The following is a 15,251-nucleotide window of genomic DNA, read 5'->3' on the forward strand; positions in this document are numbered from 1 at the left end:
AATGACTCAGTATTGTATGGTTGCATAGACAAGAGCTCGGAACAAGAGACACTAGTTTTGTCTGACGGTGTGAGAAAGTCGTGAAGGGATCTTTTCTTCCAGATGGTGTTAAATTCAGCTGCCTTTTTAACATTGGCCTTGCACAAGCAATCTGCTGCTACCCTTTCACAAAGACTGCACTTGGTTCCCACTAGTTAACATGCATACTCACGCAACCTGCAACTTCACTCCAACTGTTTTACAATGCAGTGGCATGCTAAATAAACTTGATCCGGTTTCTGCCAATGTTAAAACTGGCTTTCAAAGAACTACTTAGCCGATATTTACACTTCTTTTGACTTAAATGTACATGCTTTTGGAATATTTCAGATTTCAAAGAAATATCACCTTATTATAAGGTCATTGTAGAGATTACCTCACACACCTTTCAGACCCATGGTCAGATACAGTACCTCTCTTAAACACACACAAATAAAACAAAATGTCGAAAGTTTGATGTGTAATAGAAAAAAGAAAAGTTGGGACATGTTGCAGCAAGAGCAGTGGAACAGCAAAAAATAAAATGAAAATAATAACATTGAAATGCATTTTTATTGATTGATAAGTCATGTAACATTAGTATGATACAAAGCAAGTTTGATATGACAATGGTAAACACAGAATTATAATACTGTTTATTTTACTTATATGTTATAGTTAACATATTTACATAAAAGACCAAGATGTAGGCAAAAGCTTCAGTAATTTGACTCCATTGAGTGCTTTCAGTAAACAATAGGTTTCCCCAGCAAACATCTTATTGCCTTAATTGAACCTCCTTGAGAAAGAAAACCACACACTTTGTAATGTAAATGTTAATTGTAGTAGACAATGGGTCTAGGTAAATAGCACCCCTGGACATGAAGTAAATGAAAGGAATACAGGCACTTAACAATGAAAGGTTGTTTGCACAAACAGTGCTTCATATGTAAATAAACAAGGGTCTTCTCAACGGTCACTACAGTAGTAAAACTTTGGCACGTGTTCCTCAGCTGAATTGAGAATTTACGTTAACAAAGTCTCTGAGAGTTTCTAACTGAAACTATCAGGGGCTTTACAAGGCTTCTCCAGACTGAAGTCCTAAAAGAAGATGAAGCTACAAAGGACAGTGTAATGCTTTGGAAGAAGAGTTGCATAGTTGGGAGTGGGATTGTCAACCATCTAGGCCATGTGGATTTTGGGCATTTTCTTATTGCAATGTTTGTTTTTATGTTTAAATGCCCATACAGATGTTTGCTTGGTGACATGTGGGCAAATGTGAAGACATTTACAAAAAGATTACTATAGGGGCCTTCAAAGAGTCAAAGTTTTGGCTAAGCAGTCACTTTTAGATTAAATAAAGATGTCTGTTTAGAGTGTTTCTAGCTGAGACTACACCAAAACAACCTTTTATCATATTATACAGGTTGATGATTTTATAGTTTTACTTCCAGTGTGTCAACTAGCATAATTAGGCTAAATTTCTATAATTATTATGTAAGAGGTAAGCACTTAGATGAAGAGATGATAATGTCTGTTATATAGAGATATGTATTTTTAAATATTACTCACCCAAAATAACAGCCAAAAGGTGATCACAAAGCCGAAAGTATGGGCTGAGAATCTGACATAAGGGGCAGGCAGCAATGGTACTTTCTTTGAACTGCTTTCTACTAGCTTTCCTTAAATATTGAAAATCTCAACCAAAGAAGGGAGCCAAACTTAATTATGGCCAGATTACACAGTGGTTATAAAATTAACAGAAACAGACAGCATGCAGCAGCTACAGACCAGTCGCTGCTCCCATTTGGGAGGCTGCAGATGGCTGTGGGTGGGAAATGCCTCTACTTTCTTAAGCGATGGAGATGAGTACGGTGAGTACTTGATGTTTTTTTCATACCCCCCCCCCAACAGGGCTGTCTGTCATAGGCTGCCCGCCCGCTTTACCACTTGCCCCCGAGCGTGGGAATCAGAGCGTCCTGCCGTTCACATCTCCTGCATTCCGTTTAGCGGAATCAATTAGGCAAGACAGACCCTCAGATTCCCCACCCCCTTTCCATTTTTGTCAGGTCTATACGTCCTAATTATTTCAGTTTGGGATGCCAGAGCTGTTTCCTGGATAGACCTGATCATCCTTAAACAAAAAGAGAGGAGGCGCACACGTGGGTTGTGGCGTAAATGTCACTTTCATTTCCAATGCTAGGCCCAGAGTAAGACAGAACATTTTTTTAACACTTTGACAAGAGGGGAGGCGATCTCGTCTCCATCATGTCTTTCTGCTTCAGTAGCTTCCTCAAGGAAACCCTCTTAGAACAGAGAAGCATCTGTCCTTGTATTTTGAATAGAAGAATAAAAATCAGCCTCTGCTTTTTATTTTTTTTGAATTTTCTACTAGCACTATGTCCTCAGTAGATATAAAATATTAACCTTCCAGTATAAACTTTTCTGATAGTCCAGTTTCCTATAATCTGATATATACCCCAAATACATGCAGTTTCCAAATGAAACTTAAAATTTAAAATTTATCAGAGGAGGGAGTCTCAGAAGAGAACAAACAGCCTACATGTATATAATATGAAATCATTTTAAAACTAGGTACCAGTCATCTCTACAACAGCTTTCTAAGAAAGGGGGAAAAAACCCTCATATTTGAACTTTTGCTTTTAAGTAGGATGAACTGCACATGCCTCTTAACTCATTAGCACTATACAATTCTCCCTTGTAACAACCCCTCTCAAAATACCTGGCACCTTTATTTTTTGGCATAGGTATGCCACTTAATTTCCTCTAATCCAACCTTTAATCATAAGGAAAACAAAACCAAAAACAAAGTTAGATTCAATAAGTATTCCTGACCTTTCTGGTTTTTACTGTCTCTTGGTTGTAGTCTTTCATTCTCACATGCTCCCCGTCGATCTTGAAGGAGTTTTTACTTTCGGTTATCTAGCTTTATGAAGACCAATACACTCATACAGCTAGATAACCAAAGATAACAACTCGCTTCCCTCAAATTCCTCTGTCTTCCTCTGGCCTGAATCCAGATCACGATCTTTCTGGCAGTACCGAAGAGTAGTCCTCCAGGGCACTTGCAGGCGCTTAAGATTCCTCCTTGTATGTAAATACGACCTGGTTTCTGTTTGTGTGTGCCGCTAAAACATCCAAATGAGATCTGTTGCTTTGAAAGTTTATTCCGAACTTTTTCCCCCTTTCAGCAAGTAATCTCCGGCAGCGTTAGCCAACAATTCATCTATTAATATCAGAAAATAAAACCAGCTATTAAGGTGCAGCAAGCAGTTATGAGTGAGCAGCAGTATCCGTCCCTTCAGAAGCCTCTATTTGCATTGTAAATTGCTTCATTCTCACGCAAGACTCCTTAGCCTCCCTCTATGGAGATGTATGAAGCCAACGGCAATTTCCAGTGCAGGTTAAGGAGGAAGGAAAAAAAATCCCATTCTATAGAAGTGACAGCTGATTCAAGGATCTGCTCCTGATCCTTTTGGTTAGGCACCATGAGCTTTTTACCAAGCAGTGGCAGCTTGATTGCAATATCTTGTGTGTGTGTTTTAGGGGGAAGATCCTCGATTTCACAGGGCTTCTAGGCTGGGAAAGAGAAGATGCCTTCTTGCTGGCGTGCTGCTGCCCCCGGTCTGAAAGAAGGAGAAAAGGGCCATCATTGGAAGGGCTTTCACTGCCAAAATGTGGACCAGCCCGGCAAGGTCAAAGGTTCGAGACCGCGGGAGACCAAGGTAATGATGATCATGAGAAATCTCAAGTACATGGTTATTGATATGCATCAGTGATCAGCCAACTGCCCCAGGCCTGCTGCCTGAGCAGCGGCAGAGGCAGCAGCAGCAGCGGCAGCACTGCAATAAGCCTTATTTTCTCAATCAACATCTCTTCCGCTACCGCTACCGACTGCTTCTGGAAAAGCAACCCGCGGCCTTTTACCTCCTTGGTGCTAGTGTAGATCGCTCTAATATCCAAAGACTGGAAGAAATCTCTCTCTAAGGACAGATAAAAGCATTTCAGATCTGGGGAACGTCTTTGCCTGAATTTCTCTTCTGGCAGATTGCATGGGCAGACAGATGGAAGGCACTTTGCTATTGCTTAAAGCAGGGCCTTGCTTTCTGGGGCTGGGAATCAGCTCTGTATTGCGCAGTGAGTCGATGTGTGATTACATTGCTCTGATGGTGTGTTTTTAATGGCTTCACAGCTCAGGCATGTTTGGTATCTATGTACCATGGTGATAGGGTAGCGTATTTTGTTCTGTAAGTTCAAAATGAATGCTGTAAGCAAGCCGACTTCATCCTGGTTTTTTAAAAAATAACTCTCTCTGTAGGGTGTGTGCCTTAGAATGAAGCACAGGTAAACACGGCAGCAATAGTTTCTAATGTTGTACACAACTCCACTGTAATAAATATTGAGCCTTTGTCTATAGTTTCAAACATCAATTTTCATACAGAAGGTCAAAATGCACTAAGCTTCCTTACAAAATTATGAAAAAAGTATTGTTACCCCATGAAAAAGACATAAACACTTGAATGGTAAGAGCAGAACTTGACCCTTATCTTCCCCTTCCCCACCCTCACCCTTCTTCTGTCTAGAGGGGAATATTGTTTTATGGATTAATTAGCAACATTCCTTTTCTTAGCACTTTTCAAAGTGTAAATATGATCACTTAAAAGAGCTCTCTTCTTCATAATGAGTTATCTCTGTATAATATGTCTATAATATGTACAGTTCTAACAGTCAGATGCCCCTCAACAGAATATCCAAGGCACAGTCCATGGGCAAACTTTATGGACTATTTGCCAAAATTATGAATTATGTTTGGTGTTATTACTATTCTTTAAAATATATGCTACAAGCCAATGTCATAAATCTTCATATTCATTTCACACATCACTAGTTTATCACAATACTCTCATTTCATAGGATAACTATTTTCTCCAATGACTAAAACACTTTCAGAATTAAAATAAACTCTTTCATTGAGTCAGTAATTTATTCATTTAAGACACGAATGTGAATATGCTTACCAAATTATATACAGAGTACACATATACAAATCCTATAGAAAAGACTGATAAGAAAAGGAAATCAGAATTGCTATGAAAAGCCCCAAATAAGAGTACAAACAGCAATATTACACCAATTAAAGATATGGTTCAGTAGCATGAATGCCAACTTTTCCCTAAATATTTTATTAATTTACTTTTTGGTGAGAATTCTTATCCTGATTATTGGGAGGGGGAAGCCTACACTATGGAAATTGCTCATCTATTTTTCTTACCAAATTTTGACCCAGGAAATACAATCAGAAATAGCTGCATTGGGATATATGTGTATTTTTGGCAAACTACAAACTAACTCATAGAAACAGACTCCTATAGAATTATTGTTTTTTCTTGCACTAAGAGGTGATAACATAAGGTACTGGGTAAGAACTGAACACATCACTGAGTCACATGCCATTTTTGACATTATGTAAAACCCAATGAGCTTTGCTGCCCTGGAAGACTGAGATTATTTCAGTCTTGCTTTCCAAGCCCTAGAAGCAGAATCATTAGTGAATTGGCATCTACTACATAGAGCAAGCATATGATCAGATCAATTCAATTCCTTAAGTCAAAACCCCAGGACATGCCAGATATTTTTAGAATATATTTTGCTCTATATATGTCTGGGTGGGGGCTGGTGAAAATAAAGAGATGTGATGCATGAATGCATGTGTTTCTGCATGTATATCACCTCCATATTTGTGTGAATTTGCAAATTAATGCTGCTATGTTTCCACATTTAATAATTAAATGCATTTTTAGAACCAAAGTAACTATCATGAAAGTCAAGACACTGAACATTTGAAATGTTTCTACAATTAGAAGATACATAAGATACTGTCTTAAAATAGCATCTTCTAAGGCAATACCACATAGTCATATCAACTGACTCCAGGACTGGCCTCCATGACTGTTACATGTACTGTAGATTCATTATGAGAGCCTTGAAAAGTGAAAATAGCCAATATAATGGTTATGGGCAGTCAATTAAATATTTTACCTCTCCATCATCTTTCAAAAGATGGAGAAGGAAAAGATATAAACAAGATTTAACACTGAGCACCTTATTATTTAATATTGCCAATGTTCATATTGTGGTTTATCATACACATTTCAAGGACAAGTTGAAATATATATGTGAGACAAATTGAAACAATTGTGCTCTAAAGATTCCTAGCAATGTCTATGGTACATTGTTAGGAGAAACTATTAATACCTATGGGTTCTTATTCCAGATATTTTCTGCTTTTCAAAAAGCTACTTAGCTGAGCTACAGAATACCTTTTTTTGAAATCTGCATACTAAAGAATATACTAAATTCAAATGGCTTGCCTGCTTATTCTCTAATAAATTCCCATTAATGGCCAGTAGACTAGGACGTGATTGTCATGCTTGTTTTTTAATCTTTTTACAGGTCTCTAGATGGCTGAAACATGAATTGAAACACCCTGGTTTTCTTGGGAATAAACAGTGTCTGCTTAAGTTAAAAGTGAAAAGTTATGATTTTCCACATATTTCTATCAGAATTATGCTATTCCATAAATGCAAATACATCAGGTTTGCCACTAATATTTAGAACACCTCTACAAATCCTATTCAGAGTACTGCAGAGTATATAAAGAATTGGCCTATCACCAAAATTCTTTTTAATGTTGAGTTTGTATGATTCTCACTCATGTAAACCACAGTCCACTAATACAGTCAAGACTACCATTTTCTAAGTGAAACCTATTTAATTTACAGTGAATTGTATAGTTCAGGCAAGGTACTTGACTGGCTTGCTTTCTAATAACAAGTGTCCTATTATTTATCCTGTGTCCCCAATTTCTTTTTTATAGTTAGTTATAGGTTATGTTTACATTGTCTTTGATATATAATATACAAAAACTACCTATGAGAAAAAAACTGCATATATGAAAACTTAGATTTTTCTGGAATTGTATCTATTGCATGAACTGCAAGATAGGAAATACACTGCAGACCTGCCATCCAGTAAATAATATTCTATTTTGATTCTGTACATCACTCTAATTTTGTAAAATGTAGATTTTAAAATTACCTTTGGTTGGTGGGGTTGTCTATTCATTTTTTGCTTCTCTGTAGTCATCTGAAAAACAGTCAAGGAAATATGATCATAGTTTTAATATAAATATGTATATTTATGCATGTCTACATTTGGCTTCATTTAAAGTATTGCAATTACAATGATTCCTTAAAATTCTAAGATATTCCAGAAAACCCCAGTGCAATGTATCCTGGGCTTTGGCACCTACAGAGTTAAATATGCTAATTTGCATTTAAATGGAGACACGCATGATAATAGGAATGCAAAATATGCAGAATCTTGGAGGGATTTGGAAATTAATTTTTTTTCTTCTTTTATTTTTAGCTTGGGAGGAAGAAGGACTCAAGAAATATTAGGGATTTGAACATTGTAACCTGTCATACAAAAGAAGAGGGAGAGTTCTTCCCTGAAAGAATTTTAAGACTAGAACAAAGTCATATTTTCTAAATGTTTAAGGGACTGAATTTCCAGGCCTTTCAAACAATGGGAATCCCTGGGTAAATATCTGATCCATTAGAAAGATGCAAATAGTTTACTGTAAGGCCACAGCACGGTGAGATGTGCATTCATATCTATGGCTCCTGATTGGCTATTTCCTCCAGTAAATCAATGAATAATGTAAAACCTGATTGCTCTAAAGTGGTGGATTTTTTTATTCCCTTCCCCCACCCCTCATGATTCAATATATTCAAGAAGTCTACACTCCTGGAAATAGGTTGCTTTTCTTTTATGATTTTTTAAAATGCTTATTGTTATTTTGAAGTGGCAGGGTGGGGCTATTGGTTTCGCAAAATGAAAGTACTGCACTGGTTCAATTATCCGGGTTATGGGAGCCTGTATCCTGAGACAGCGCCCTAATTACTGGTGCCGAGGTGGAGAAAGAGGGTGGTGGGCAGAGGTGGGCACCAAGACAGGGAGGAAACCGGATCCAACCCCACTGTTCTGGGCCCAAGTCAGTCCCTGCTCTAAGAGAGCTCCCCCCGGCCGTGGCCGTGACTTGACAGGGCCTCCGGTCTAACTTCTGATCAATTCCATTGCTGCCTGACCCCTAAAGACAGTCCTCCATTCAAGCACCGCAGGTACCTTGCAAGAGAAAAACGCCACAGACTCTAATGCAAATGCATTGCCTGGGTTCCCATTGCCCTGGGTTTCCTCAGACAATTCCAGGCCGCGGAAGGATGGTCTTGCGTCCCTCAGCAGAGTCTGGGCTTCAAGCAAACCGCAGATACTGGCCTCCGCTAGGATGCCAGAAGCTCGAAGTCCCAATAACTGACCGCAATGGTTGCATCTTGATAAATGTGAACTTGGGATAACCCTGCAAAGCTTCCTCTCGCCTCGCAGAAACCAAAAAGCAAAGAGAAGAAGGAAGTGGAAATCCACCAGGTCTAGTTAGCTACTGTATATAAGTTTCCACCAAAATCCTATCATACCCTCTCTTCATTGCCAGGTAATTGCAACTTTGAGGGGGTTAAAAAAATTATTCAAAATACGAATCCTGAATCCAGGAACTCAAAATACAACCGTATTTGGCTCTAGGTTTAAGTGGGAAAATTCCCACCACCACCAAGACAAAATTACATACAAAATTTCCCTTCCCAACATGAATTTTTCCTGGCTTCTCTTTGCAATAGAAAGTCAGGCCGCTGGATAATTAACAGTCCTAGCTTATACAATTCATGAGATCAACAGGTTTTAAATCCAAGACATACAATCATTAGCTGAAGCAAGCCCGGGACTGGCCCTTGGAGCGACCTGCAGCGCGTCGCTGCGGGCAACGGCTCGCGGCGAGGTGGAGGAGCGCCGGAGCCGGGCGGCAGCGGGCAGGGAGGGCCCGCGCCGCCGGCCGAGTTGCCGCCTGTGGCCCGCCACAGTACTCACTTGTGCTCTGCTCCTGAGCGAGGCAGTGTTGCCCCAAAATCCAAAAGCGCGGGCCAGAAGACAAGATCCAGTCACAGGGCGGCCGCAGTTACACAACCAGGCTCCTTTCGGCGTCTCAAAAAAAAAATAAATAAATAAAAATAAAAATAAAGGAAAAAATCAGACCATCCCTCTCCTTAGCACATTTAAGAACTGCCGCTCAATTCCACACGGTGATTCTTGCTTGATTGGGTCTAAAATAGTTTGAAGGAACCTTCCCTTCTGGGGAAGGAGAGAAGGGCGCAAAAAAGACGAAGGAAGAAAAAAGCCAACTTTTCCCCCCCACGCCAGGCACTTGCTCCTTGAGCCTCGGAGTGGAGAGTGAAGTGGTGTGTGCGAGGCTCGGCAAGTTTTGGGGGGGCTGTCCAAGGTCTAGTCCAGCCCCCTCTGCCGAGGAGGACGTGCTCTGAAACTCAACCAATTTCCCCACTGCTTTTGTTACTGATGAACTGAAGCCCTATTGTTCATCCATTGCCACGGTCTTTTTCAGTCCCCACACTACGTTCTGCGTTGCCAGAGATAATGAATTTGCACCCAAACCTCTCATAGTCCCCTCCTGACAGACGGAACAAATTAGAAATGCTCGTCTGAAGGAGGGCAATGGCTACATTTCCTATTGTAGGATGCACAGCACACATTTCTTTGGAAACTTCTTTTGCCTTTTCTACCTTTTATTTTCTTCTCCCTCTTTTTCTTTTTTCCTCCAGTTTCTATCCCCTTGATTTCTCTCTCTCAAGAATAGCCCTGTCTTATATTTCCAATGCACCATTTTATGTAACTTGTGGATCTTTTCTACCTTCCTTCTTTCCTCTCTTTTAAGACTCCTTTTGCTATTTTATTTACAAACTTGGGGAATGACCTTTTGACTTGCAGACTTTTTTTTTTTCCTTAAAGAAAGGTCTTTTGGTTCAAGTCCCCCTTCCTCACTCCTCCCCTTCTTCCTGTTGTGCTCGTTAAATGTGCTTGGCTAATTACAATAAATACATTATAAGGATTTTTATTCTTTAGATTCCAGAGCTATTCAGAAGGTACCAGGGACTCGCCATAGGGATTATCTGAGTGGGAAGAAAAAGCGCGCGCGCGCGCGCGTGTGTGTGTGTGTTTCAGGGAAAGAGGCAAAGAGATGTGGAGGGTTTGAGTGGGAGTGGGCAGTGAGAGAAGGGTGGGGGCTTGGTGGGGAAGGTGGGCTTCCTGAAACACGATTGGGAGGGCTGTCAGGGATGCAGGCACAAGAGGGAGGGTGTAAGAATCCCTTTTGCTGAGGGCTGCTTGTACCCCTGGGCCTGTTTGCTCGACCTGGCCAGCCGCAGCCTGGGCACCGGGGTCTGTGCGCGCGGGCGCTTGTTTCGAGCCTGCGCGCGTGCGACCGGAGGCGGGAGGGGGGGGTTGTAAAAATTCTGACGAGTGGCCCGTATGTAAATGATGCCTGCGGGGAGCTGGGAGGCGGTAATAAGAGCCGGGAGCTTGCAGCCCCGCTGGCGGCCTCCAGCTTTCCCGCCAAGTGCAGCCGGAGGACAGACAGCCAGGCGTGTCCTTGGCAGGAGGGCCCCCGCCCGCCGCGCGCGCCCGCCCCCGTGCACCCGCACACATTCCCCTCGCAGGCGTGGGGCCCAGTGGCCACGAGCATGTCAGGAAAACAAAGCTAGGGCTGCGAGGTGGAACGAAGAAACCGCAGCCTTGGCGGCCAAGGGCAGCATTGAGAAGCTAAGACCGCGGCTTCTGGAGCCCCTTCCTTGCCAGCCGTTGGCTCTGCCCTCCGCCACCAGCTCTGCACGGCCCCGGCCCAGAAGAGGCCGAGACCTTTCTTAGCTGCCTGGCAGAGGGTGGTCAGCAGAGGCGGAAAGCAGATCCGCACAGGGAGTTGCCAGCAGCCCTCGCCAGTGCGTGGACACGTACAAGCTGGCCCACGAGGCTCCGTGTGGGGCGCGGGAGGTGGGGGGACGTCTGAAGGCCTCCCTGCGGGGGTAAGGAAGAACGCTACCCCTCCTCACCGAGGTTGCAGAGCTCCAAGTGGAAGACACACCAGGCTAAATCCAGCCAGGCAGCGCCGGAGGCGGCGGCAGCGCAATGGTTCGCACCTCGAGAACCCCTCCCTAGACGATGTAATCGGTAGGGCCTGGCTGTTTAAGAGAGAACCTCCTCCGACCACCCGCGCCACCACCACCGCCACCAGCACCTCTTTCAAGTGGGTGAAACTCGAACTCCTGCCCAGGAGCTCTGTCTGGCCTACATGTCCCTGCAGTAAGCCCCAGAGGTGGCCGTGAGAGACACAGATCTCTCATCTGGCTCACAGCGCCTGCCTCGGTGCTCACCAGCCCAAGCACCTCCCAACGCGCACACACACACACATACACACACGAGACACTTCCCATCACATTAAAAAGCATGCTAATGGCATGGCTGTAATGAAACCAACGTGGTTAATGAAGCCAACGTGCTAATGATTGCACAGGTAAACAGGTACCCAAACGAGAAGCCCCCACCAATCGACTGGGCGATTTACCCTCTCCCTACTGGAAACACGTGTAGCTTATCGTGTTTTAGGAGTGATTTTCTGTTGTCTGAGGTTCTCCCCCTCCTCTTCTTGTGGAGAGAAGTAAAAAAAAAAAAAATCATGGTTCCATTGTCAGTCTTCTTTCTGATAAGCTACCCGAGCATTGGTCTAAAAACATTTGGGAACTCGCTTGGTTTATCTGTTGTCTTTGGTTTGTTGTTTTTTGGGTGTGTTGGTTTTCTGAGGGAAGCAAAACAACGTGTATTTGATGGGGCTGGAGGTTCAGGACAAGAGCCTGCGAGTGCGCCGGAAGGCTGGCGAGGCTGGGAGCCGGGCAGTGGAGAAAGGAGGCAGAGGCCTGTCCTCCCCTGGGGTTGGCAAGGACCCCCTCAGCCCCTTCAGGTCTGGGCTCGGCCACCGCCGCTGCCCCTGCCCGCACTGGCGGGCTCCATCGGCTGCCGCTCCGTGTTTTCCCCCATCCCGGCTTCACGTTCAAGGTTTAGCTGCGAGGTCACGTCCATTGACGTCAGCTCCCCGTCTCCCACTACGTCCGGCTACATTTACATACATCAAGGAAATTAGGGCATTAAAAAAATATGCAAATCCTGCGCGAAGAGGAGCCGGTGAATTCCTGGCGCGATCGCCTTTTATTGAAGCTTTTAATTAAAGGGGCCAGTTGGCGAGCCCATGAAACAACCGCCAAAACCCCCAAAAGAGAAAAATAAACGCTGTAGTCTTCGGGAACGGTTGTTTCGGTTCCTGTTCTGTGGGCGGCTGAGGACCGCCGGCTGCCCGGCTCCGAGAAGAACAGGTTAGAGGAGGCAGCTCCAGCCCATGCATAATCAGGGCTCCGCGGCGCCTCCATTCTTTCTCCTCCTCCTCCACCTCTCCTCCTCCACCTCTCCTCCTCCACCTCCTCCTCCTGCTCCCGCTCCTGTTGGTTCCAGCGTGTATTATTTTTAATACTGATGCATATGTAAAGGTATATTTGCATTTTTTAATTCGCGAAAAGTTCAGATTGTATCGTTTTATTGATTATACCCCTCCCTTTTTTTGCTATCTTATTATGCCTATCTGTTTCTCTTGTCCCTTTCTGTCTGTATTTTTTAGCGAGTGTCTGCTACTGTCTCTTGCTAGATAATATGCACAGTTGTCTCCCTGCTTCTGTTCATTTAAGGCTCCAAATATGCACATCTGTCATGTATGCAATGCCAGCTGTGGAACCTCCTGGTTTGGTCATAAAAGAAAAGACACATTTTTTCCCCTTTCCTGACATACACCCTAGATGAGCTGTAATGCCCATTGCTGAAGGCTCAAAGTTTGATTGTCTAATTAACTTCGTATTAACAAAAAGACAGCTTGGGCCGTGCATCTGAAATAATGTATGTATAAAGGAAAGTGACTCCAAAGATTTCTACTGAATTTTTGTGCTGGTTAACTGAAAGGTGCGGCATTCACTGTCCTATTGCTTTCTAGCATTTTTTATTGCCAAAAAAAATCTATTTTAAAATGTGTAGACACAGCAATGGACAGCCTTCTGCAAGGAAGACATTTTCAACCATGTTGTATGTTGTACCTTAACTGCTGCGTTCAAAATTCACTGAGTTTCATTTTTATCTTAGTATGGCTGGGGTTCGGGGGAGGCACATTACCTTGATTGAAAAGTGTCCTTAATCCCTGACTTTGAAGTGAAAATAAATAAACAAAACAGTTGGCTATATTAAGCTATTTGATTTGCCCTAAAATATACAGGCCTTGAGTTAGATGTCGAGCAATGGTAATCTTATTTATAGAGTAAGATTTCCTTTCTGGCAATATATCTATATTCAGCACAATGGCTTTTGAACAATATATATGTATGAAGTCCACTTTACAAATTCCCTCCAAGTCATTATTTTTAAAAAGATGAATCTATAATTGCATAGCCACAAAGAACAACAAATAGGCACACATGCAGCTTATCCAATTAAACAAGCCCACGTACATGCACAGGTAATTAGTTTTCTTATGAACGACTTACCTGCACAGATACCCAGGACAAGACTTAGCCCTCCCCAATAGCTTTCTTATATAAATATTCGCATATATTTCCCCCATTTAAAATCTACAGCTATATACCACCTTTCATACTGGACTATCCAGCATCCATTTTTAGCACCTTTAATTCTTATGGCATTTTCAGCCTTGCCTCTGACTGTAGTTTTCCCAAGCCTACACCAAAGTGCTCATATGATATGTCACCCAATAAAAAGCGGTCAGATGGCTGCACGTAAAACGTTAAAAAATGGAAACACTCATCCTTTAGGTTTGCCCTTACCTTGCCATATATAGCAAGATTACCTTTCTAAAGTACATTTTCACACATTTTATGAATAGTTGTAGAATTCCACAACTGCCTGAAGAATTGCCGGTGTCTGGGGGGGCACCTGCCTGAGTGAAACAATTCGGCAGGTTAAATGTCTTTTTGAGTTTGGCTGCAATTCAATCGTGCCTGTCCGTTTGTTCCTGCCTGGATTCTGGCACACACCTGCCTGCCTTTATGCAGGGATCAGGGCAAACCCACCGGCCACGTCGCAGGGCTTAGAGTGGTGGTGCATATATTTAGATGGTACTAGCAAGAATGTGTGCATGTACGGATGTCTGTGCGTACATGTATGTACAGACGCATGTGTGCGTGTGTGTGCGCGCTCTGTGACAAGGGACATAGAGAGGTACACCTAATATCTGATCTCCCTGTAATCTCTTTTTCTGTTTCTAATCTCCCTTATTGGTGCAAGGTAGTAACCTGAAGCATCTGAACCGTCACCGTCACTGCCGTGTGCGCGTGTGGCTTACCCCGGGGGCCGGTGGCTCTGTGGATCGCTGGTTCAGGGGATGTTGTGCTGGAGGGTGGATAGAGCCGCTGCCGCCGCCGCCGCGGGTCCCGGTGCTCTGTCCCAGCCCGGCAGCTGAGCGCGCGGTGCTGGAGCCCCCTCCCACCCCGCCCTCACCCTCATCCTCCCCTCCCCGCCCCTCGGCACCTCCCCCCCCCACCCCGCATTACCACATGGAGGCTGAATCCCTGCGAATCACAGCAGCAGCGGGCGGCATTTGAATAAGCCCCGCACAGACCCCAACTCCTCCGCAAGCAACGTGCCCTGCACCAAAGGCCACCACTCAGGCCGGTAACCTGGCAGCGGCAGACACCTCACCCAAGTGCCCTGGGCGCTCGTGAGAGTGGGTACTGGGCCTCCCACTTGCTACTTTTATATTAACTTGGCTGATAGGATCAGACAATAAATGAGGAGGGGAGAGAGATACAAACACAGAAACACAGAGGGGGGAGTGGCAGAGTGCGGGGCAGGGGTGTGGGGGGAGAGAGAGGGAGAGAGAGAGAGAGAGGGAGAGAGAGAGAGAGAGAGAGAGAGAGAGAGAGAGAGAGAGAGAGAGAGAGAGAGAGAGAGAGAGGAAGAGGAGACTGGAGAGGAAAGAGGGGAGGTGAGGGTAGGAGGGGGGAGGAAAGAAAGACAGGCTGAGGAACCGGGAAGAAAGCGGGAGAAAGGAGACCAAAGGGTTGAGTGAAAGAGAGTAAAATGGGGAGGAAGTGGAGAAAGGATAGGAGGAGGAGAGATACCCAAACATATGAATTTAGACCTTCCAAGCTAAAAATATCACCTCACTGAACTTCACAACCTCCAATTAGACACGTGTTTCTCCC

General features: G+C 43.7%; 1 long non-coding RNA gene across 2 annotated transcripts; it reads right to left on the reverse strand.

The window, feature by feature from the left end:
• Positions 1-572: 572 nt before the first annotated feature.
• Positions 573-14,895, reverse strand: LOC118499482. 2 transcript variants are annotated; one of them, XR_004901978.1, is made up of 4 exons: positions 14,390-14,895; positions 9,022-9,135; positions 7,138-7,185; positions 573-3,665 (listed from the first exon to the last, which is right to left on the reverse strand). It is a non-coding gene; the product is annotated as an uncharacterized LOC118499482 (long non-coding RNA). The 2 variants fall into 2 exon arrangements; XR_004901977.1 differs by lacking the exon at positions 14,390-14,895 and having other exon boundaries at positions 9,022-10,763.
• Between the last annotated feature and the right edge of the window lie 356 nt (positions 14,896-15,251).

This window comes from Phyllostomus discolor, chromosome 3 (genome assembly GCF_004126475.2).
Source record: "Phyllostomus discolor isolate MPI-MPIP mPhyDis1 chromosome 3, mPhyDis1.pri.v3, whole genome shotgun sequence".
Lineage (NCBI taxonomy): Eukaryota > Metazoa > Chordata > Mammalia > Chiroptera > Phyllostomidae > Phyllostomus > Phyllostomus discolor.